At 42.4% G+C, this 24,912-nt stretch overlaps 1 non-coding gene across 1 annotated transcript; it reads right to left on the reverse strand.

The window, feature by feature from the left end:
• Positions 1–15,736: 15,736 nt before the first annotated feature.
• LOC114628256 lies at positions 15,737–15,878 on the reverse strand. Its single transcript, XR_003712468.1, has one exon. It is a non-coding gene; the product is annotated as a small nucleolar RNA SNORA48 (small nucleolar RNA).
• Between the last annotated feature and the right edge of the window lie 9,034 nt (positions 15,879–24,912).

A 24,912-nucleotide genomic window follows, 5' to 3' on the forward strand; every position in this document is an offset into this window, starting at 1 on the left:
GGGGAGGAGAGGAGAGGAGAGGAGTGGAGAGGAAAGAGAGATGGAGGGATCTTGTGCTTATAATCCCATCACTGTAGCATCTGAACTTACTCCTTCCTAAAACAGGAAATTCACAGCTCCATGTAAACTTCAATAGAGTTTTATGGATTGATTTTTAGTCATGAGATTATGATTATGTGCAAACAGACACACCCTGTTTCCTGAGCATTTCTATCTATATATCTGGTATTGGCCTAGGTTATAGTTCTAGCTATATCCAATGCCATTTCTGTTTGATTCTCTCTCTCTCTCTCTCTCTCTCTCTCTCTCGCTCTCTCTCTATATCACTATCTATATCTCTCTCTCTCCTAACTTGTGACACTTTGTTAAGAGAAAAGCAGATAGACATTTTATTTTATTTTATTTTTTTTTAAAGCTTTATTTTCTTTTTCTTTTTTTTTTTTTTTTTAAGATTTATTTATTTTATTTATGAGTACACTGTAGCTGTCTTCAGACACACCACAAGAGGGCATCAAATCTCATTACAGATGGTTGTGAGCCACCATGTGGTTGCTGGGATTTGAACTCAGGACCTCTGGAAGAGCAGTCAGTGCTCTTAACCACTGAGCCATCTCTCCAGCCCCCCAGATAGACATTTTATAAGAATTTGGCAACAGCAGCATGACCTGGACTGCCTGCTTTCCAGCTTTTACTTTTCTGTAGACTTAACATCACATCCTGCGCTGCTCATAGTCAAGATAGAGTTGTTGGAGTGAGTCACCCTGGAAAGATTCCTTTCTAAGTCACTGCATTGAACTGATATCACAGAGCTGTAGGAAGCTAATCCATGACATGAAACACCTTCACAAGGGGAGGGGAGTAAAAATGTCAATAATAGTATAAGTTTATAAGATTAAATTATGAGTGGTAACAGGAAACCAAAGACTCAAGCTGGGCAGCAATTGCTATCTTCTCAAAAGTCCTGATTAGTTTGAGTGTTGGGGGAAGTCCACTGAGAATGGAGCGTACAGAGTTGGCTGTGCTGGTAAAGCAGGTCTGCCTTCCTTTCAACACTGTGGAGACACACCAATACCAATCTCTGAAATAGCAATCTTTGAAGATTGGTTTCATATTTTATTCTCAAATGTATATGTAGTATATGGAAGTGAAGATACAGTAAGAGTCTTATTCATCCAGCCAAGTAGTGTTTCGGGGTCCCATGTTCTATACGCATCCTGTCAGCCTGTGATTCTCTTCACTAATCAGTTGAACACACTACTTATGCACATATCCATCCATCTTGTTTTAAAGAATGAGATTACATTGTATCATGTTATTTTGTAACTTGGTATTTCACTGGAAGTATAACCTGGGATTTGTGTATGTTATCTAAACATTTGATACTATTCATGACAAAATTATATATGCATGTATTATACATGTTATGGACTAATGGATACTTAGACTGACTCTGGGTTTTGTGTGTGTGTGTGTGTCTGATTTTTCTTTTCCTTTGTTCCTTTTTAAAAGTATTTGTTTTATGTGTAGATGTACATGTTTGCATGCTGTTCACCAAGAATATACAGGAGCTTCCAGAGACCAGAAGAGCCCCTAGGATTCCTGTAAACTGGAGTTATAGACTGTTGTGAACTTCTTGATGTGTGTGCTGAGAACCCAACCGAGGGACTCTGAAAAATCCTTAAGTGCTCTTCACTGCTGAGCCATGTCTTCTGTCTGTCTGTCTATCTGTCTGTCTATCTGTCTGTCTGCCTGCCTGTCTCTGTCTCTCTTTCTTTCCTTCTTTTTTTCATTCATTCTTTCTTACTTTCTTTTTCTTCGTCTCCTTCCTCTTCCTCCTCCTTCTTTTCCCCCTCTTCTCTCTGCCTTCCTCCCTCTCCCCTCTCTTTTCTTCCTTTTTTCTTATGTTTGAACTTTTCTTGAGTATCTTTGTTAGAATTCTCTTTATATTGTCCTTGGAAAAGTTTGTGGAACTCTCTGTCAGCAGTACATACACACATATGAACCTTTTACTTCTTTTAATTTACTATGAAACATGGCTGAAACTTTAAAAGAGACATGTTGTCTATCTACTTAGCTATTTCAGAAATGTCACTATTGAAAAACAAGAAAGATTTAGGGGAAGTAATTGATTAGATCTTTAAATTTGGTTAGCACTCTGGCAGTTAGTTTTTGCATAATCTTTAGAATCAGGTCAGAGCAGTATCACCCCAAGGCACATTTACACCCTAAAGAGTTAAATAAACATTATTGTTCATAAAGAGGAAAAAAATAAGACCCACAAAAGAATATATTGTTTTAAGAAAAAGAGACTGATATATCTTGGTAAAAATATTAAAATGCAAAACCTTTTCCAAACAGTGGCTTCTGGCTTTGAGCTGGCCTCTCTGGCTGACCTTCCCTTCTGCCTTTGTACGTCTCCAAATATCCTCATAGTGACTCCTGTAAGCTCCACAATCATTTTCCATCCCTGGAGACTGCCAAACACCCCCCTTTTCATTCCTGGCTTCCTAAAGAGGCAACACTTAGCTTGATGAAGCTCTGGCTGTCCAGGTCTCATCCCAGCTCCCCTGTGGACTAACTGTGTGACCTTGAAAGCTCCTGAGCCACCTGGGTTCTGGTTTCCTTCTTTGTCAAAAGTGACTCCTAGCAGAACCATGAATTAGAAGTCAGTGAATATTTTCAATTGATGGGAATTCTGCTGGCCCCTGTGCAGCACACACATCTCCCACTGTAGTTCATTCCTCATTCTGAGCCTTGTTTGGCTATATGGTTCCGTGAAAGACTAGAGGCTGCTTCACTCTGAGAATAACTTTAAGAGTATTTACTGAAAGCTGTAATTCTAAGCCCTGGAGGCCCTGAGGCATTAGCAAAGACTCTGGGAAATTGGTAGAGGACACCAGAGACTCATTGCTTTCACTTACATGGTTATTGCCTCACCAGCCTTTTCCCACCCATCAATGCAACACAAATCCACAGTATAATAAGAAACATGCATGGCAGTTGGGCTCAAAAATTGCTGAGCTGAAATCAGCAGCAGAGTTCTCACTATTCAGCCTGTGCTATGAATACCCTGGTTTATCACCCCCACTCAGCCTCTCTTGGTGGCTAAAGAATAGGTCACAAGCATACAAACACAAATGTATACACTCCTCTTAGAGCTCCCACCCCTCATCTCCTGCTCCTGGGCAGTTAAAGTTGGTCCCTTGCATTAGACAAAGTGATTTCCAAGATCACAGGCTCTGGATGATGAGAGATGCCTTTCAGGACATGGACTGGTCTGTGCCATTGCCTGGAACATGCAAACCTAGCTGTTTAAGCCACACCAGGAGATAGAACAATGGACCAACTTAATCACCTACCCACCTTCATTCACGTAATTCCCTTTCCAGCTCACATTAACCAGTGGTTGCCTAGTGGCCTTTGCAAATATCCTGAATAACATACTGTCCTACCATTGACAGTGACGCTAGTAAGTAGCATGGAAATAACCCTATTGTGATGGATAATACAGTTGGGAGTTCAAATCTCCTTTGTAAGCATTTGCCAGTCATTGTGTTTTCTCTCCTCTGCCGAGCTTCCTCCATGATAATAAAGAGGACAAGCTAAGGGTCTGTTTTCATGCCACTAAATGCCAGGTTGGTGAGGGAGATGAAGGGCGGGGAGCTCTCAGAACTACAACAAGTTATAGCTTTTCCAGAAGGAAAAGAAACAATAGATAGAAACTTTAACTTAATCTAGAGTTCCTTAGAGCAAGTCAGGAAAGTTCCTTGATCTGGGCTATGTCGCCATTTTTCTTTAACAAAGACAGTCTCCATCAGCACTGGGCTTCAAGACACAGGATTGGATTCTAGCTCTGCATCATCTCCTTGAGTAGACAAGAACCTCTTCAAGATTGTCCACTCATCCTTAAACTGGTGATGCTGATAGCTCCTCCTACCATATTGGTGGCATTGTGAGTGTAGAAGCATTTTCTCTACAGAACAAGCAGTTACTAAGAGTTTTGTTGCTGATAGTCTTTCGTCATAACACCTAACTACAAAAGTGTAAGGTCTAGAATGGGATATTTTTATCTGAACACAATGCCAGACAATAGATAAACAGACGCTGGGCAGCTTAGCACACTGAGTCCTGCAGTATTGTTAGGTTAAAAGGCAAAGGCAAAGTGGAGGACTGAAGTGGTTTGAGAAGGTAAAACTATCTCTGTCCACATCGTGGAAAGCTCTGTCATCCTCAATTGCTCCTTGGCAGAGAAGGCTGATTCCTGCTTCAGACCTCATGGATATCACAGCTTCCCCCCTCCTTCTCCCGAGTGAAAAGACACTGGCCATATTTGCAACCTAGTAGATTCCTAAGAGGCTTTGTTCTCTTACAAGTTTGTTTTTTCTAATCTCAGGAAACCTCCAATTTTCTCAAATTTCCAGTTATAAATGAAAAAAAAATATTGTGCTGGATTCGTTCCCTTTTATACGCTGGTGTGCTTCAATGCACGAGGAGGGTTTTCAGCCCCACCCTTCCTTGATGCTTTGTACTAAAGATAGCCCTTGGAGCTGCTGCCAGGTGTTAATTAATCTCCATTAGTCTCCTGAGAGGCATGCAGAAGCCCACGGATTGGGAAAGGGAGGCATAGATGGTTAAATAATTAGTCTAGAGACTTATCCAAGGTCACCAAGTGAATAAAATGGAACTCACAGCCATCTGATCTGGTCACAAAGTTCCCCCAGGAGACTCATCCCTACCCGCCTCAATCCTTGCACAGCCAACATTTGCAAGAGCAGATGTCTTATCAAGCAAACTGCACAACAAGGCCCACCCATGCCTATCAAGTGCTATCTGCTTTTATTATGCTTTGGGGCTCCAGCACGATAAGACCTCCCATATGGTACTTGTATTAACATTAAATAATGGCCATTGTATTGTGTACACTATCACCATAGAAATATTTACTTAGCTGAACAGAGACACCGGTCAAGCATGGTGATTGAAAACAAGCTAATCATAAAAACCATTCATGCTCACATCTATTTATAAAATCTGTTTCACTTGTAGCAGTTAAGTATAGGCTTTGCTCTAAACAAACACACGCAAGCATTCTGCACACCCAGGGACAAGAAAGGCACCCCTCCTCACTCTGCCCGCAGAAAGGCAGGCAACGGGGAGAGGCTGTATCTGAGACTGAATGCAGCCACTCCTGACTCTTGGGGTTGGAGCAAGAACATCTTGCTCTGTGCGGATTTTTGTTTTCTCCTTGATTATACTCCTTGTATGGGGTGCACAGGCAAATTCTTAGAAGTCTCTGGGCATTTGTTCTGACTTCACCTTTTTACCTTTAGATTGCTGGGAAGTTGGGCTAAGGAAAGCTATGTGTGGCAAGTACAAACAAAGGCTGCCTTTCCATTATGTCTCAGTGGATACCAGGGAGTTGACCTAATGCCAGAGCACTCTCTTACTGACTGGATGTAAGGAGAACGGTGATTGTACCCATAGAGGCTGTGAGCCTGGCAATGGTTTGTGTTGTGAGAAGTGTTACTCTTTTACAAGACTCGAGCTAGTTGCTCTGACCCAAGCAAAGTGTTGGGGAATGTGACTTGAGAATACCCTGTAGACAGGGACAGAGGTGACTGGAATTTGAAACCAGCTCCATTATCAAAGAACAGAGCGACTTTGGGCAAAAGTCTCTTCTTTCAAAGAAGTCTATAAAATGTAATTTGTGTTAATTCCTAACATTATGAGCAGGACGATCTGTGACTGGGGCTAGAGGCCTTTTAAAGAGACTTCTTGTCTCCATCCCTACCTTACTCCATTCTGATCTTAGGCCCTGGCCAGGGTAGATCAGCAAGGCCTCTTTGCTTATTCAATAAAAAGATAATGAGCCATTATGCTAGGGAAGTAGTGATCTGCACGCTGGGAATATGTCAGGAACAAATATGTGTGTCCCAGGTCTTCCTTCTGGTGACCACAGGCCCAAAACCACAGATCTCACTTAACCAAAGGTTCTCCTTGCATTACAATCCTAAGAGTTTTGAGTAGACTCTTAAAGAGTTTGATCTTAAGAGTTTTAGGTAGACTCAGAATGGAGACAGAAACTCTCCTCCGGGCATTCTCCTTCCTGTTGTTTTTTCTTTCTTGTTTTAGGTTTATTTATTTAATTTGCTGTGCATGGAGAGTTTTGCATGCATGTATGTATATGGATCATGTGTTTGCCTGGTGCCTGCAGAGGTCAGAAGAGGGTGTTGGGTCCCATGGAACTGGAGTTAAGGATGGTTGTAGGCCATGGGTATAGATGGGTACTAGGAATCCAAACTTGCTCCTCCACAGGAGCAACGAGTGGTCTTAAGGACTGAGCCAACTCCCCAGCTCCCTCTCTCCTCTTTTAGCTCTGTTGTTCTTTCTGTTGGTGGCCCCTTTCTCTAGTTTATGACACACTTTTACAGGAGCAGGTGCTGGGTCTGTGACTATAGACAAATGCTTCTCTCATTGACAATTGTTTCCTATTTACTTATTTATTCTTAAAGAATCATTCATTCATTTATCAACCCCCCTTCTCTCTCTCTCTCTCTCTCTCTCTCTCTCTCTCTCTCTCTCTCTCTCTCTTTCTCTCTCTCTGTCTCTCTGTGTGTGTGTGCTCATGCATCACACACACACACACACACACACACACACACACACCATTCCTGAAAGCAGTTGTGACTTACCTAGTGTAGGTGTTGGGAACTGAACTTGGGTCCTCTGGAAGAGCAACAAGCACAGCTAACCAATGGCCATCTCTCCAGCCCCTCATTTCCTCACTTAAAGTAGAGAGTTTGAAGTCTCCATCTGAAAGTCCCCTTTCAGCAGCTCTGTAATCGGTTTAATTAACTCAGTGGCAAGAATCCTGCCCATGTAGCTCAGTTACCTCCTATGCACTCATCTCCCCCATATACCCAAGTCTAGAGGAAGGTCAAGCCATGGGGTTGGCTCTGAAGCTATGTTGAAGAACCTATAGCTATTCCTCCCCCACCCCACCCCATATGTCATGGGGTGGTCCGAATGGTATATGTTCGAGAATGTTTTGATTTTTAGGTCTAGCCAAGAGATCTATACCAAGTGACAGTCTCAGAGGTCCGGAGATGGGCATTGGAACTTCTGAGGTGCATGGCTGTTAGATGCAAGGTTGAGGAAAGGAAACTGTTCTCCATGCATGGTACCAATCAGACCGCCCTGTATTCTTTTTTTTCCTCCGGCACCTGTGTGTCAATGGGATCTGCTTTTCTGGCGTAAGATAGATCAGGCTCTCCTCTTTGATCTTTTCACCTGGTTCTACCCACCATCTATCACCTACCTGTGCTTTGGGAAGAAAAACTGTAGAAGATGATTCTGAGTGGGCTGCAGTGAAGCACATCTCCCAGCGCTGTGGTTTAGGCCAGGCTATACCACATTCATTTTCCTATTTGTTCCATTCTTACACACACACCTCATACTCTGTCTGACACACGAGTTCAGACCTCTGTAATGGGTAGTCTTCCGGGGAAACTAGAACCTTGACCAAGAGATAACAGAGCAACCTGACTGAAGTCACCAATCTAAGAAACCCTGGTCTGTTAAGTGGGTAACTTTGGGGAGACACAAGGCACTCTTCATCTTGACTCCCCCCTGCCACAGTGATCAGCATCTAAACTTTCTTGTGGTTCCAAGAGTCCTTGCTGAAATGATTCGAACTAGGAGAGCAATCTGACCCATAAAGCCATGGAAAAGACCCAGTGAAAGCAAGTTGGTTACATTAGGGATTGGGGTTCTGTTTATTGACAGGGTCACGGCCTCTTCTGGTTATGACCCCCGAGGGACCCTGGCATGGAAACAGGATTTGTAACGTAACACTAACAATAACACACTAGAGACAGCCGTGACAGGGCCTGGTTCTCCTACATGCTGCAGCTGGCTCCTGAGGACAAGGACAGCCGGGGGCAGGCAGGGTGGGCATGGGGTAGGAGACAAAGGAGCAAGATGAGGTTGGTGTGACTAGCATGTGCTCCACTCCCACCCCTGGGGAAGGGCATATGGAATATTCAGCAATGGCTTCTATTTTCCCTTAGCTGAAGAATTCATTTCTGGACTTTCCAAGCTGCCATGGTCCCCCCCCACCACCACCAGGTCATTCTACCTCTCTGAATGGAGTTGTGAGCTCTGGGGTGCCCCCACTCTACCACTATGTTGGTACACTTTCCCTCTGAGAGCAAATCTGTTCTCCTTTTGTCATACCATATTCTTTGCTTGGGAAGTATGTCACTGTCTGTCTGTTTGTCTGTCTGTCTGTCTGTCTGCCAGTCTGTCTGTCTATTTTTCTGTCTGAAATTGTGTAGGTTATGAGGTGGGATAAAGAACATGATAAAACCTGAAGATCCAAGTTTCTCTCATTATTTGTTGGCCCACCAGGAGCCTGGCTAGAGCAGAGGTAGGATTTTTCTGTAGTTTCTGCCTTTGCCTGTTTGGGGAGTATCTTAGGGACTGTGGAATATATCAGCAGGGCATGCCACATGGGAAAACCCCATTTCCAGATTCCACCAGTGATTTCTGTTCTTCCTGTCTACAGGAAGGAGATATCTTTGTAAATGTACAGGATGGGACAGTGGTGTGTAGTCCAGGTGGCGGATTAGCACATGTGTTGGGAGCCGCGGCGGGTGCTGGCAAAGTCCGCCATCGCTAGGTGGTGCTATCAGCCATAATTCTTCCTAGTAAACAAGTAAATTGCGCATGTGCCATGGTAAAAGCCCGCCAAAGTTAAAGCCCATCCCACGGCGTTTGGCGCGCAATGAGTAAGCAGCCAATCAGAGGTGAATACACCGCTCTAGGGTTTATAAGCAGTGCCACCCCAGGTCTTCTTCGTCTTCTTCCACCATTTTGGTTTTTGGGAATAAACGTGTTCATATGGAAGGATTCTGGTGTGTGTGTGTGTGTGTGTTCTTGCCGGCGAGACACTACGCGCGCGCCGCACACACATGCTGTAGAGGAGTAGCCGCAGAGCAGATGGTCTCTTCTGTGTTTTCTGTCAGGCCCACACTTCACCTCTTACCTACTCCGTGTACACGAGTGGAAGTGGAGATTCTAGAAGAGCCTGGCACTCATTCAGAGGTGATTTCCAAGGGAAATGCTTAAGAACCTTTTTTTTTTTTTTTCACTGTTAGAGTCTGGCGGAGCTAGTTTCCTTGAATCGTGATATCACAGACCAAAACACTTAACAACAGCCCATGATGCTCTCAACTGCAGCCCTTCCTCCCCAAATTCCTCCAGTTCCTCCATTCCTAGCAAGCTTTCTTCTGTGGTGGAATGTGCTTCCCTGCCTCAGTGGCATCCTTATGGTCCTCTGTGAGTGCTGGTGCTTCTTCTCCGGTGTAGTCACACTCTCTGAGTTTGCACACTTGATGGAGAAGTTCCAGACAACTTCAGTCTGTGATTGCAGGATTAAAAGTTCTCTGTACATGGTGCTCTTGACCCTGACTAATGACATGTGGTTCTAGGTTTGACAGAAAAGCTACCTTTGCTTGACTGTTTCAAGTGGTAGTTGACACTCCCAAGCTCACAAAGCATGGAGCCCTCATTTATAATTGATTTGCATCTCACAGATTTCCTGTATTCAGTGATCAGAGTTCATACTGGAAAGAACTCACAGGGCCTTATACTGGCTTGTACTGAGGAGATGTGGGACAGACAGTAGGTGTTATATTCTTGTCTAGTTACACATGTAGAAGAGGGTAGGTACGAAGCAAATATGTCTTTTAACTTGCTTTCTTCTTCAAAACCTGTACATAGATGTGTGTGTGTGTGTGTGTGTATGTATGTATGTAAACTCATGTACTTAACATTCAATTCTACCCCAGTGATAACCATTCCTACATCATAGTTTACAGATGCATTTTCTATCTCTGTTTGATTGACCTTCATAAAATTTTGCCTTGGCCTGCATAAACCGTTACCCTACATAATCTTTTTTAAAAAAAATTCTCAAACTGTATTGTTATTTCCTTCAGGTGTCTTACATCCTTTAAACAGATATATGGTCCTTGAAGATAGAAGTTTCCAGAATGCTCTCATCTTGTGCTAACAGAATGCATGGTAAGTGTCCCATCTTTATGTAAGAGCCACATGGGAGAAACACATGGTCTGAAGTTCAGGTTCAGTTCAGAGTTATAACAAGGGATTTTCTTAAAGACATCGAAAGGGGAGAGTCCCAGATTAGTTGCAAGTAAGTTTTGTATCATGGGCCCTATCTTTGCCTCAGACTTACATGATAATGGTCTTACTGTAGGAACATTTTCAACTTTCTCCTTCTTACTCCTCCTCGTCTCTCTCTTCACAAACGTAAAGATCAAAGTTACCGGAAGCCTCGATTGTCAGAGTTCAAAGCCCTTGATAAACATTTGACATTTGGAAATGTGTCTCCCTCCCCTCCCTGTGCACCCTCCTCTTGCTTGCACGGCCACCAGCCTTAGAGATAACCATATCAGGCAGAATAAATCAAACCTGTTTCGTTCTAAAATGTCTTCTGCCTATACGATACAGCTAGGCATCCCGGGCTTGCCTGCATCTACTTTAGGCTTTCCTCTTTTGACTTTTAGGTCAGCAGACAGAAAAATTCACATTTCTCTAGAGAGAGACAGAAATCATGGAACTTTTAAACCAAAAAGGAACTAACAGAATATTTCCTCTGATAGTCTTGTTTGATGATGATGATGATGGTGGTGGTGGTGGTGGCGGCGGCGGCGGCGGCGGTGGCAGTGATTGGAGAAGTTTCACTTCATTGCTTGCAGTCGATCCCATATGAACTGACCTGGTACCAAACCTCAGAAGTTGTATAAAGTCAAGACTGACATTCCTATCATAAAGGCTTGGTCAGGATACATTTATTTTAGCAATAATTCTGAAAGTTCAGGCAGTGGGCTTTCCTAGAATCTATACAGACCAAAGACTCTCATGAAATCATTGGGGAAATAGATCAGCCCTGTCCTCCAATATCTTTCGTGGGAGGTTTGCTGGAGGATGCTCTGGTTCTATCCTGGGGTTTGTGTTTCAGGCAAGTAGCTGAGCTCCCTGAGCTTTGTGTAACTGCTGTGTACTCAAGACATAAATGCTGAAGCTTAGTCTCCCCCCTTCCCCTCACTCCTCCAGGCTTCAAGATGTTGTGTCAAGGGACACTTAAGTTTAATTCTCTAACATCAGTCAACCTGGTGACGGAAGAAAGCCGGAGACAAGGCTGGGTCCCTGCTTTGTACAGTTTGGGGATATCCAAAAAAGAATGCTCAAAGTGCCTTCCCCCCACCACGCCCATACACACATTCCCCCAAAGGGACAGAACACTAGATAAATTCTTTGCTTTTGATCTTTAGGGGAATTTTAGAGCAAATCCAAACAAAAATAAAAATGGCTCAAAAATAATTGATACTATTCTCCTAGGAATTGCAGATGTGACCAGAGACGAAACGGAAGAGAGAAAATGGATGATATCCCCCAAATTGGGTTTGTCTGTCTCCTCCCATCTTGGACCATATCTGGACCTCTCTCCAGCCCCCATGCCACTCTTGAACCATGCCATTCAGTGGAGTGGTTGGAAGACCAACACAGGTGCTTAAAACCTCATTCATCTGCCACTACATCAATTAGAGGCGACACCCACTGGCACTGTTGCAGTAGCTCTGTGTGTTTTGGGTGTGGTGGGGAAGTTGGGGCTAGGAGCAACCTTGGAATCATAGCCACTTGACACATGGAACTCACTTCTTGGGCTCCCAGCTCACAGCCAACCTTTTGCTTCCTCAAGGACCAGTGAGAATAGCTTATTTGAAACCCAAGACACACTCTCAGTCTAGGGCACGACCCTTTTTGGTACTATTGGCTAGCGTTCTTGTCCCACCCTCAGCCTGTAGGTTCCTGCTGAAGCAGAACAGTGCACTTCCGGGCCCCACACTCCACTTGCGTGCTTCCCAAGTACTAGAGAGACTTTTCAGAAAACTATTTTTAGAAATAGTAACCTCAGAGCAAGCAAGGCACGGCACTCCAGATTGGGCGTTTTTCTGGGGCAACCGAGCTAAGGAGCGTTTGTTTAAAGAGAAAGGTGTAACAACCGCCTTTGCTGTTCAGCCCTGGGATCATTTTCAGATTCCTGGGTTTGACTCCCTCTAGCGTCGAGATTAAGAAGACAAGCCTAAATCCAGGCTTAGGAGACTTGCTGGGAACCAGGACCCAAAGTATTTTTTTAAATTTGTTCCTCCTCTGCTCTCCACTCTGTCTTTTGTGACAGAGTTCCCAGCCTGAGAAGAAAATGAAGATTAAATATTAATTTAAGAATAGTACAGCAATTTATTTGCATCTTTTTTCTTATTCCTGGAAGGATCAGCGATTAAACAGAAGTTTATCTCAAGAATGAGGCTATAATGTAACTTCTGGATATCTCTGTTTACATAAAATCTGTTCCCTGAAGAGACTCTGCATGTGCACTATTAGGGAACACTGTGTACTGTGCATCTCGTTACAGAATTAGGGTCAACAGTTCTGCTGCTTTTGGAGAGGACAAATCAAGAGGAAGGGCTTGTGGGTGCAGTGTCAAGGACAGCCTGAGACTTTGTGAATGTAAAAGACACAGACAGGCACATACGGCCAGAAGCACAAAGCAGTGTGTCTGTCTTTGAAAGTTGAAATCATTGGTTGTTTTTTTTTCCCATCATATTTCCCTATGAGTTTGATGAGCCTGCTTCAAGAAGGAAACAGAAGAAAAAACTAAATAAGCTTTTCTAGACCTCTGAATGGGAGGATTCTAAAACCGAGAGCCGTAAGATTTCCCTGATGGAAAGGAGGCTTTAATTGAAGGCATCTTCAGTGGCCAGGAGAGCTCAGTCCTCCAGTCCGAAAGTTTATCATCGTGGAAAAGAGGTGGCGGGCAATTATCTGGTTAGATTATAAATGGCTGGATTTTTCCTATAACCTGGCTGTGGCTTACTAATGTCTGAACTACAGAGTAAACCCAAGCGGCCATGGGTGACAAGAGGGGAGACGTGTGCAGTGCACACTTAAGACATGCTCATACCTCCCGGCCCGCTTAGAGTCAGACTTTGTGAATTATGGAACAGTAGTCATTCATTCAACAGAAAGCATTCCATTCACAAACACTGCAGCTAAGCTCACAATGGTTCATTATGGGAATTCTTTTGCTGAAGGGCTGCCTGCCTTGCCAGGGTAACAGTCTCTTCTTTGACTGTCTTTCTTTCTGTTCTCATGTACCGTTTTTACATCGTTCTCTTTAGAACTTCTCTGATGTCTAGCAACCCCTGGTGGGGAGACGGGAATGCTCACCCCCTACCTCACATACACACTCAGCCTGTAAACATCAATGGATGGTGGTGGAGCATTCTAGTGCTGATTTTCCAGAATGTATTGGTTTGTATGCCTTTGGTGCCACAGAAAACACAAACATGGGTGTTGGTTTGAGAAGAATGGCTAAGTAGATAAAGTGCCCACGATCCATACTGCGTCACCAGACCCTCGGGAAACAGAATAAACAAACAAACAGGCAAGCAAGCAAACAAACAAACAAACAAACAAACAGGGGCATGCTATGTTCAATCGAAGACCTCAAACTGTGGCTCTGACGGTTTTAAGTGTCAAGAAAGTATGAATGAAATCCTGTGAGGCTTTAAGTATCGAGAAGTCAGGTTGTAGTATGGGTGGTGAATGTCTTCCTTGTTCAATATACCGGAGGCTCTCATAGGTGAGGCATTAGTTTGAGGAGTAAACGAAATGATTGAGCTGAAATGGCAAGGAACTGAATTGTTTTTAAAACTTATTTAAAAAAAAAGTTTTCATTGATTCTTTGTTGAGTTTCACACCCTGCAACTCAGTTCTGCCATCTCCCGTGCCCTCATCTCTGCCTTCCACCCTGCAACCTCCCCCCCCCCCAATAAAAAACAAGCAAACAAAACAAAGCATAGAAAACACCTCATGGTGGAAGCTGTAGTGTGTCAGTATGTCCTACACTATATCCCTCTGTCCACACATCTTCATTTACAAATTTCCTTTGCAGTAGGTCATTAGTGGGGTTTGAGATCTCTGGCTTCTGGGACACCAGCAGTATTGGATCCTCACCTGTCCTCCACCCAGTTATTCTTGTTGCTGCCCTGTGTCATGGAGATGCTTCAGCCTTGGATCAGCAGGACTGCCCCTTTCATGCGTGCCAGCCATTTGCAGATGATAATAGAATTTGGTGGGCTAACTTAGAGCCCTGTGTCTGGGCCTCCCTGGTAGCTGAGCTGGTCAGCATGTCTTGGCTCTCATTATGTGCATCAGCAGGGCGAGCTCTCCAGCACTGCCCTAGCTAAGACACCCAATGCCACCATCTGCAGGAGGCAGGGTCAGCTCTCCTGCTGTCCTGCCCTCAGGGTCAGCTCTCTTGGCTGTCTCAGGTAGGGAGGAGCAACAGGGCTGAAGGCATTCACACACACACACACACACACACACACACACACACACACACAGAGAGAGAGAGAGAGAGAGAGAGAGAGAGAGGCGCACATACACACACACACACAGAGAGAGAGAGAAAGAGAGAGAGAGAGAGAGAGAGAGAGAGAGAGAGAGAGAGAGGCATGCACACACACACACACACACACACACACACACACACAGAGGGAGAGGGAGGCACACACACACACACACAGGTCACCTCACATCTGATGATTGGGAGGGCCAACTCTCCCATGCTATCGCCCTTGGAGCAAGCTCACCAGCACCCTTCCACTAGGGCCAGCTCCACTGTGCTGCCCAGGTGAGGCACAAGGCCTGCTTTCTCCAGTGCTGCAGCTGGTGAGGGGCAGGGCCAGATCTCCCATGCCCACCACCTTATGGGCAGCTTTCCAGACTGCTGAAGGTGGTGAGGGGTAGGGGATTGGGGCATTATCTCTGAGTCCATGCCACCCCATGGCAGATTAGGGTCAACTCTCCCATATTCATGCCCTCTGGTCCAGGTCATCAACAGCTCTGCCACTAGGCCAGCTCCACTATGCTGTCTGGGTAAGGGGCAGGTCTCTAGTGAAGAGGGATGGGATGACATGGGAGTGTATCACCTCTGTGTCACCCATGTCACCCCATGGCAGATGAATGGCAGGATCAGCTCTCCCACTCACACTCATGCCCTCAGGGCTAGGTCACCCACACCACTGCCACCAGAGTCAGGTCCTCTGTACTGTCCATGAGGTGCAGGGCCCACTCTCCTGAGTGCTATCATAATGGGACCAGATCTCCAGAGTGCCACAGCCAGTTAGGGGAAGAGCTGATTCTGAACAGCCCCTGGACATTCACATGGTTCCTGGTGGCTGCCCCAACCAGGGACATCTCCATGTTCTCTAGTGGTAATATGAGCCACAAACATAGACACTGACCCCTGCCACTGTCTAGCCACAGACCCAGATATGGCTCTCAATGGCATCCAGGGCTGGGACCCCACCATGGCCCCAGGTGGCAGGGCTAGCCACTCTCTCTTCATAATGCTCAAGCTGCTTCATTTCTCTTTGTTTACCATCTCTCCACCACATAGCTACACATTGTGATGGCTCCTGTTGCAGGCTGGCCACGTGGCTGGTGGGACCTTGGGTGTCCTTATCCAGCAAGTTGGTCTCTGTAGTCTGCTTGTGCTGTGAGCAGAAGGGCAGGTCTGTGGGTAGCATGGCAGTCCACAGGTCTCTGTCTGTCTTCCTCCTGTATTATGCTGCTGGGATTTGATTTATGTGTCCCAGGTGTAAAATAGCTTTGGCCACCAAGCCAGACACCAAGCTAGGATGGACAAAGAACTTCCATCTGCTTTGCCCATGACTGATATAAGTACAATACCAACAACAAGGTGTCTCTCTGGCCTTGCTGGGGCGTGAATTGCTTTTCTTTTTAATTATTATTAAATGTACATATTCCCTTTTATAACCTAATATCAGCCGTTTCTCTCCTCCCAGTATCCCCTGATGTAAGACATTGTGGTGATTAGGAAAAGGACAAGCTTCCATTCTTCAATGGAAGACGATGATTCACAAAGTCTCAAGAAGGCAGCTATTGGGAATTAAATACGATTACTTTATAGTAGGCGAAGTTGCATTCTGACAATCAAGTAAATGTGCACATTACATGGAATATCTAAATAAAATTCCTAGGTAGTGATAGCATTGGAATTGATGAATGTATCATTATCCCATTAGTATCGGAGCATACATAGCCATAGCACAGTGAGGGATCAGTGAGGGTACTATAACTATGGGGTAGCAGAGATGGATCACTTAAGGTCCCACCCTTGCATTTTTAGTTCTGACATGTTCAACTCGAGATCTAGTCTTTTCTACATCTGTGCTTGTGTGTGTATTTGTGTGTGTGTTCACAGCACAGTTTTTTTGCCAATGTTTCTCTAAGCAAACATGTGAATCTAACAGAATATGCTGAATTTCAAACATCCACACGTGTATGAAAGCTGTCCAAGTCGGTTATTTGTAGAACGCTGATTTTTCCATACATATCAACATTTGGTAATTATCATCAGAAGTATTCATGCAAGTTTAAAAGTGGAAATAAAATCAAGAGAGATTGAACAAGAGCCTCAGATGACCTTCTGGGTAACCCTGTGAGGCAGTCGATCCTTTCAGGGAGCTTGTATCTAGACATCCTGGGTGTTCTTAACTTGGTTTCTCTTAGCCACATGATTGACAGGTGGGGCGGTGACAGCTCACTCACTTGATGAGTTAGAATTAAATGATAGTAAATGTGTTTCTAAGTTGACAAATCTGTACTTACCTTCTCCTAATTTCATAAATTTCTCAAGGCCCATCTTTTCCTAGGTTTTAATATCATTGTCATACTGCAGACTTCTCCTGGGGAGACATAACACATATAACTATTGGCCCCAGAAAGGAGGCTCATGACCCATCAAAGTTACTATTGCACCAGAATAGAATTCTGGTGACCCACTGAGCTATTTTTAAATTGGGAGTAGTAACACAAGTATGCATAAGAGGTTACTTACAAGAAGCGGGAGTAACTCAAAAAAACAGCCGCATCACCAGAAAACAACCATAATGTAATGTGGACAATGACTTCCTAACACTGTAACTCTGGAGCTTCCTAGGAAGCTTGCATGTGGCTCCCCAGTCCAACATGTTTCTTTTGCAGTCTGTCTGGTCAGCCTTCACACTCAGAAACTGGACACTCCCTCTATATTATTGATAGGAACCTCCAAGAATCTCAGAAGCTTCTTTTATTCCTGGATATGTGACATCTGTTTACCCCCTGTTTACCATCTAAGACCCATTAATTAGGTCTCCCCATGTCCTGTGTAAAATGTTTTAATTTAAAACATTCAATTTGGAGGAACATATCATATAACAAGTATTTACAATTTTGCCAAGGACTAGCTATAATATATATATATATATATATATATATATATATATATATATATATATATTTATTGCTGGCATGACATATTACTTATGGACAACTGTGTGTCAAATTACTCCCAACTTTATCTAGGAAAACAACAATACTTCCTTTCTATGGGTTTCAATAGGTTAGGAATACAGAGGTGACTTAGTGACATGGTTATGACATAGGGACAGTCAAAGGCTCTGCTCAAAGTGGTAGCTGTGATTGCCATCCTTTTAAGTCTCAACTTAGGGAGGATTCATTTCCAAAATTATAGAGTGGCTGCTGGTAGCCTTTGTTTCACACTGTCCACAAAACAGCCCCAACATGTGGAGGATGGCTTTTCTCAAATGAGCTGGATCCAAGAAAAAAATAAGAGAAAAAACCTATGGTAGAACTATGGTCTTATAACCAAACAGTGGAGGTGCATCCTGGTGCTTCTACAGTGTTCTGTTTACTAGCAGCATTTAGAAAAGAAACACACAGACTAACAAACAAATCACTCTGCATCCAAGTGAAGAAGAATACAGGGCTATGATTACACCTATTGGGGACTACCAGAGACTAAGTACCACCCAGTACAAATCACACACACCTCATGTTGTATTGATGAGAACCTGATATGATTTAACCCAATAAACACCTGATAATAATTTAACCCAATTCATGCCTCTCAGAATGTAGCAAAAGTGAACATAAATGTAGACCACCCTGACTACAAAACCCCATGTTTTTTCTCATATATTAAGCTATAAAACAATATTATACATTGGTATCCATTTATAAAATTGTTTCAGCTAAAATAAGGAAATATGTTTATGAAAATTATCCAGCAATAAAGATTTACTAAATATCCTACGCCATGGACTGCTAAGACCACTGCCACTCACTTGATGAGCAAGATGTCTTTACTAGAAGAATTAACAATTTTAGGGTGAAAACATTTGAAAGTACATAGAGAAATGCAAAATGAGGGCTTTATGTTTCCATGTAGCCAACCATATTCTCATTTGTCTTTGTAATGACATTGTGAGACATAACAACTATGGAAATCAGAGAACAGAGAAGCCCTTGCTAGGTATGGCTATCAACTTGATGCAGCCTAGAGTTACTGGAGAAGAAATTCAAAATGGAGGGATTGTCCAGCTCAGATTGGCTTTTGGATATCTATGTCTATGCCTATGCCTATGCCTATGCCTATGCCTATGCCTATGCCTATGCCTATGCCTATGCCTATGTGTCTATGTCTATGCGTCTGTCTGTGTATCTATCTATCATCTATCTATCTATCTATCTATCTATCTATCTATCTATCTATCTATCTATCTATCTATCTGTCTATGGAAGATTATCTTGATTGTTAACTGATGTAGGAGAGCCCAGGCCACTATGGGTGACCTTAAGCTGGTGGTCTGCAACTGTATAAAAAAATCTAGTTGTGCAAAAGCTAGCCTGTGAGGCAGCTGTCAGGGAGCACATTTTATGACTTCCGTAGGACTTTTTGGGCTGTGAAGTTTCTTGTACAGTGGTAAAGCTACTGGATACAATAGCGAGCCAGTCTGCCTTGAGTTTTTCTTTGGCTTCCCTAGTGATAGACTGTGTCATGGAATTGTAACTGAAATAAACTTTTTCCTAAGTTGCTTTTGGTCAGAATACTTTATCATAGTGACAGAAATTAAGCTGTAACAGGAGAGAATTGTTGATGCAAGCGGCGATTGAGATTAGAAGAGGAGTCATGAAGGAACAGTTGCTCAAGGATGAGAGCCAGGAGTAAATAGTTGTGTAAAGAGAAGAGCATTTGGAAACATTGTTTCAGGAAAGTCTAATTTTAAAATGTGAATTCCTTTATGATTACCTAGTATTAATTTATCAAAAATTGAGGAAGTTTTCAATCTTCTTGGACCTAACTTCATCTATTAAAAGAGAGTAATAACAAATTCTACCTCACAGTGTTATTATAAAGTTATATGAGAATATAGTCCAGTACATGGGAACACAAAGCCTTCAGCACAGTGTATAACACATTATAAGTCTTCAGAGTCTTAGCTGTGATGGCCCAAAAGGGCATGATTTTGGTAAGATATTTTGGGAGACATATTAACATAGAAAATTTATCCCTGATTGTGGAATTTTAACTAACACAGAGGTTTTGTTGAGGATTTTAGACTGATCAGATATACCTGGAGGAACGTATCAAAGACAACACAACAGAGAATGATTGTAAGCTAATGGGGGCTGGAGTCCAAACAACTATGGAGTAGGCCACAGTCTTTCATATGTGGCAGAATTTCCAAATCTGGTCCTCTTAGCAAAATCAGCATAAGATGCTTCATTCTTTATAAAGAGAAGTGGAAACATTTAAGACTAGACTGAAATCTTCGCACAGAGGAAGGCCGGCTGCATTTACTAAGCTGTGGATATGAGAAAAGCAGAGTCTGTTTCAGATCAACACTTAGGTTAATACTATGGTTTCGCCAGCTATGGGTAGTTAGCTAAGTTTATAGTAGTGAGTGTGAATTCTCTCCCACCAAGTAGGCTATAAGTCCTATTATACAACTGTTGGTTACCCCCACAGGAAAAGTACCACTACCATGCCAAGTCTAAGAATGGTGACAGAAACTGCTATCAATATTGATTCTTGGATTATAATCAAATTATACAAAGTTGTCAGATTTACAAATATGACTTCAGAAATAGTGTCTACTGATTCATAAAACAGAGCAACTCACATTCGATGACAGAAGATGGAAGATTTTTATAATAGTTTAAAATATAAGAAGTGCAACATTACACGAAATTAATAAGCAAAATAATCTAAAAGGTTATCAAAGTTGGAAACTGGTATTTTTGAAGGTAAAAATCTCAGTGTATAAGTTAGAAAGCAGAAACTTTTGACGTATTAAAAATAATTAAACACATTTAAAAAATTTCAAAACAACTAGTGCTAAAAGTAGACTTTAAGAGATTGTCCAAAATATACACTATTTTAAAAAGACTGTCAGAAATAATCACGTGTACATAAAATCCAGCATAATTAACAGACTTTCCAGAAAGGATACAGGAAATGTAGAAGAGGTAATATTTGCAAAAATTAACTATATTTTTCATATTTGAAGAAACTCATAAATATTCATATACAAAATGTAGGGATAGCGATGAGAGAAACTGAATACATATTAGTCAGCCTTTCATTATTATAAACAAAATACCAAAAATAGATAACCTTTATTTAAAAAAAAAGTTTTCTCCAGCTCATAGTTTTGGAATCTTAAAGGTCAAGATAGCACCTTGCAGGCTGGGATGAGGGACCTGATTTAGCTCTGTCACTTTGTGGCAGCCTCAGGAATGCAAGTGACAGGGAACAATTGCCAGTAAGACCTAAATCCTGAAGAAGATCAGGGTCCTATGATCTCTACTCAGGACAAGTCTTCAGTTGGTCTTATGATCTCCAAGCAAACCCATTATCTTGAAGGTTCCAACTCCTATACCTAAAGTGAGAACCACAACTCCAACTCCACTTTGAACATTTGGGACAAAGTGCACTGAAGCACTGAAGTCCTAGCAGTGTACACTGCAATAAATACAAGGATGCCAAGCGTAGGAAAAATATTAAGCGTATCAGCAAGGAAAGGAGATATAGCCTTCAAAAGAAAACTTTCATAAAGGAAGAAATGAATCGTGTGTGTGTGTTTATAAATATGTTAAATGAATTAAGCCAGGCACGGAAAGGCAAGTATCATGTGATCATGCTCAATGGATCTTAGGTTAGTTTCTTAGATGGTCAGGGAAAGTAGAATAGAGGTCTTGGGAGGCTGAAAGGTTCTGGAGCAGAGATGTGGAAACTAACCGATGACCACAAATATCCAGATGGGGTAATGAGTTCTGGTACCCTGCGGGGCGGATAGCTGGCACATGGGTGTAGGCATGGGTCCTGTTGGGTGGAGTTGTGTTTCTCGTGTTTCTGCTGCCCCTATCAGCCGGAACCGCACCTCAGGGAGGCAGAAGCATGGAAATTTGACTGAGTTCCCTCCACACGGTGCCAGGCAGACGCTGGGCTGTGAGAAGCTGAGAAGCAGCTCGGGTCTCCGTCCGGGCATGGAGTGATGTTAGCCTAAAGTTCTGCGGGGGCAGGGTCTCAGTCCTGGGGCTCCCAGATGTGCTGAGAGCCACGGCGGAACTGAGACATGGTGTGGGGGAGAGAAAGCCCCAACAGCATGGGTCAGAGACTCTTGGTTACTGTATTCACTTGGCTGGCTCAGCTGCTCGGCTAGCTTGCTTGAATCCGTGGCCTCCATGGCTGGAACACAGAGAAGCCCTTCACAGAAGATTACGCAGTGGCTTGATACTTAGAGGTCCCCTCCATAGTTCTCCATGGCAGGCCCCAAAGACACGAGGAAGTCCATGGTTTTACAAGATTTATTGTCAAGGTGGAAGATAGATGAATCTGTCTGTACTCCCTGTTTGTCAGGGCAGGCCTGAATTAAATAGGGAGGGAGGAGGGTCTGGGAAGGAATATTTAATTGGCTATGCCCTCTGGCCTTCAGGTAACTCATTAATATGGAAATCTCTTGAGGCTGAGGCCTATAGTTACGCCCTCTATCTGTGGATGGGCTGATAGGGGCATTGCCCTATGTGACTGAAAGACACTGATCAATGGAGGTCTTTGGTCACATGTCAGGATCCTCGGGTCTTAGTCCCATTAGGGTCCGGGGTTCGAGGCCTGTGTTCGACCAGGAACCAAGCTATCCTTTCACAGTCCCACAGTGCCCCACTGTATTTGGGTGAATACAGAAAGCAATATATTCTTCATTTGAAAAAGCTAGAAAGGCTTTGAAACCTTTTATTATAACAAAATGATAAACATTTGAGAAGATAAATATGTATATTTAAAAGCCTTACTCAATAGATACATATAATGAAACATTGCATGGTAATGATTCATGTGTACGATTTTTATTATTTATTCAATAAGGTAAAACAATTTTTAATTTTTCTTAATTTTAATCTTCGATAATGTAGTAAAGCTTTAAGAATTTTTAAATAAAAGTCACACAGTGAAGTTGACCAAGTCTATACATCTCAATGGCCTATAGAGCTAGAATAGCCATTTTGAAGCCGTAGAATTTCACAGTGGGTTTTGCACCTTCATTATTAAATATAGTTTTATGCACATATCCACCACCAATGTATGAAGAATATACAGCAGAGTGAAAGCTGGAAGAGGAATTAGCTTTATATTCTCTCTCATAACTCACGTGTCCACTGTCTTCATTCCTTCCTTCCTCACCCCCTAACACTTACCCTTTCTTACTCTCCAATATGTGTGAAAATATTTACTTTTATTTTTCTTTCTGAGATTGTGTGACTTCACTTACTATTACACATTCTAAGGACATCCATTTTCTTGAGAAGTTTGTGATTTCATTTTTCTTTATAGCTGAGTAGTGTTCCATTTGCCGTAGGTATCAGCTTTTCACTGTCCCTTCATCTCTTAATGGACATCTAGGTTGATTCCACTTCTTTGGTGTAGTAGCAGTAACCATGGATAAGCAGACCTCTCTGTGTCTTGGTATGTAACTCGCTGGATACATGCCTAGGAGAAAAATAGCTTGGTTCTATTTGTAAACGTTTGTGAAATGCAATAGTTAGCTAACTTGGCTTTCAAGACTTAAACAAAAGACAGCATCTGAAAACTCTTTAAACTTCAATAGAAAAGCCAGGAAGAACCATACTTCAGCAAACAGAAAATAAATGAATAAATAAATAAAAAGAATCATCCTGCATAGAGAAGAAAAATGTAAACAAAAAATATCAAGAAAAATATCAATGAATCCACAGTATCACACACTGTAAAATACAAGTATGAAGAACATAAACAAATACAGCTTAGAGGTTCAAAGAGTAAAGCCCGTGAGTTCTAAGGCCAAGTTAGTTTTTGTTGGAAAAAGTTTAGATCTGATCAGTACATTTAAAACATGGAGTCCAATAAAATAGGAATGAAAATATATACTTTAAGTATGTAAAAACCTAAAAGTTAGAAAACTTCTCTGGACACATATTAGCTACAGGTGTTGTGTATATTTCGATATTGCTTAGATATGTTTAAAACAAGAAAGAGAGAAAACACAATAAACCTACTTGAATAAGTCTGCTATGTTTTAAATATGGAATGTCCCCAGTGGGCTCATGGTTTGAATGTTGCTTCCCTGGACTCTGGTGCTATTTGGATAAGTTTCAGAAACTTTGGGAGGTGGGTGCCAAGGTAGAGGAAATAAGACATTATGGGTGTGCCTTCGAAGGTTCTCGAGAGAATTTTCTCTGTTTCCTATCTGAGCTTAAGTGAAGGATTTCCTCTACCACGCCCTTCTGCCAGGGTGAAGATCTATTCAAAGACTTGGGGTCAAGAATCCATGGGCTTTACCTTCTGTAACTGTCAGCAAAATGCATCATTCTTCTGAGTGGTTCTCAGATATTTAGTGACAGAGGCTAAAAGGAAATGGAAAAACGAGTCAGTGAGCAGTGACTGGGTTGAGGTCCAGCCTCAGGAGTCTGGAATCTTCGATTGGTGCAAAACATTTCCCATCATTTTAAAAAAGGTCACTTGGAGTATTAGATACAGTAATTGTGTCATGCATCGGGAGTGCTAGAGAGTTGCTTACACCATAAAAATGGGGCCTGAGGCAACGTTCAAGAAAGAATAATTAAAAGTAGCTTCATTTACTGGTTATGGTTTCAAAATAGGAAAGGGCCAATAAATCACTGTCTATGGACAGTCTATGGCTGACTCACTGATTAAGCTGGAAATTTCATACGCACGCACACTTGTGTGTGCACACATGTCTGTGTGCATACACTCACGTACTACTAAACTTACTTCTATATATTAGATATATAGTCACACTTATACATATGTATATATGTACATATATGCATTTATGTGTATATATAATTTCATTCCATACATTCTCAGTATTTTGATATATAGTGAGATGCAACTGGGCTAGAATACAAGCCCCTCAGTCTGTGGTTCTCAACCTGCCTCATGCTGCAACCCTTTAATGCAGTTCCTCATATTGTGGTGACCATCAACCATGAAATTATTCCATTGCTACTCCATAACTTTAATTTTGCTCCTGTTTTAAACTGTCATAACTTGTATAGAACACCTTTGAATCTATCTAGTAGCATGCCACGTTTCTAGAAATGATGATTTAATATTTCGAACATACGAATGTATACACATCCATTTATAAATGTAGTGCTGCTTTAAATGTATTCAGCGAAACACTTTCGATGTTAAAAATAATTTATTTTCGGTGATTTGATGAGATGTTGGAGATGTTTCTTCAAAAAGAAACAGTGAGGGTTTGCTAACTTTCCAAATAACAAAGTGCATGGCAAGAAACAACAATTGGAGTGGAGTGGACCAGTGAACACAGGAGTGTGAAGGAAACATCAGACGAGGTAGGCTCGCATTTGAGATTTCTCTCACCTGCTCTA

The sequence above is a fragment of the Grammomys surdaster genome, unplaced genomic scaffold, assembly GCF_004785775.1.
Source record: "Grammomys surdaster isolate TR1022 unplaced genomic scaffold, NIH_TR_1.0 266, whole genome shotgun sequence".
Taxonomy (NCBI): Eukaryota; Metazoa; Chordata; class Mammalia; order Rodentia; family Muridae; genus Grammomys; species Grammomys surdaster.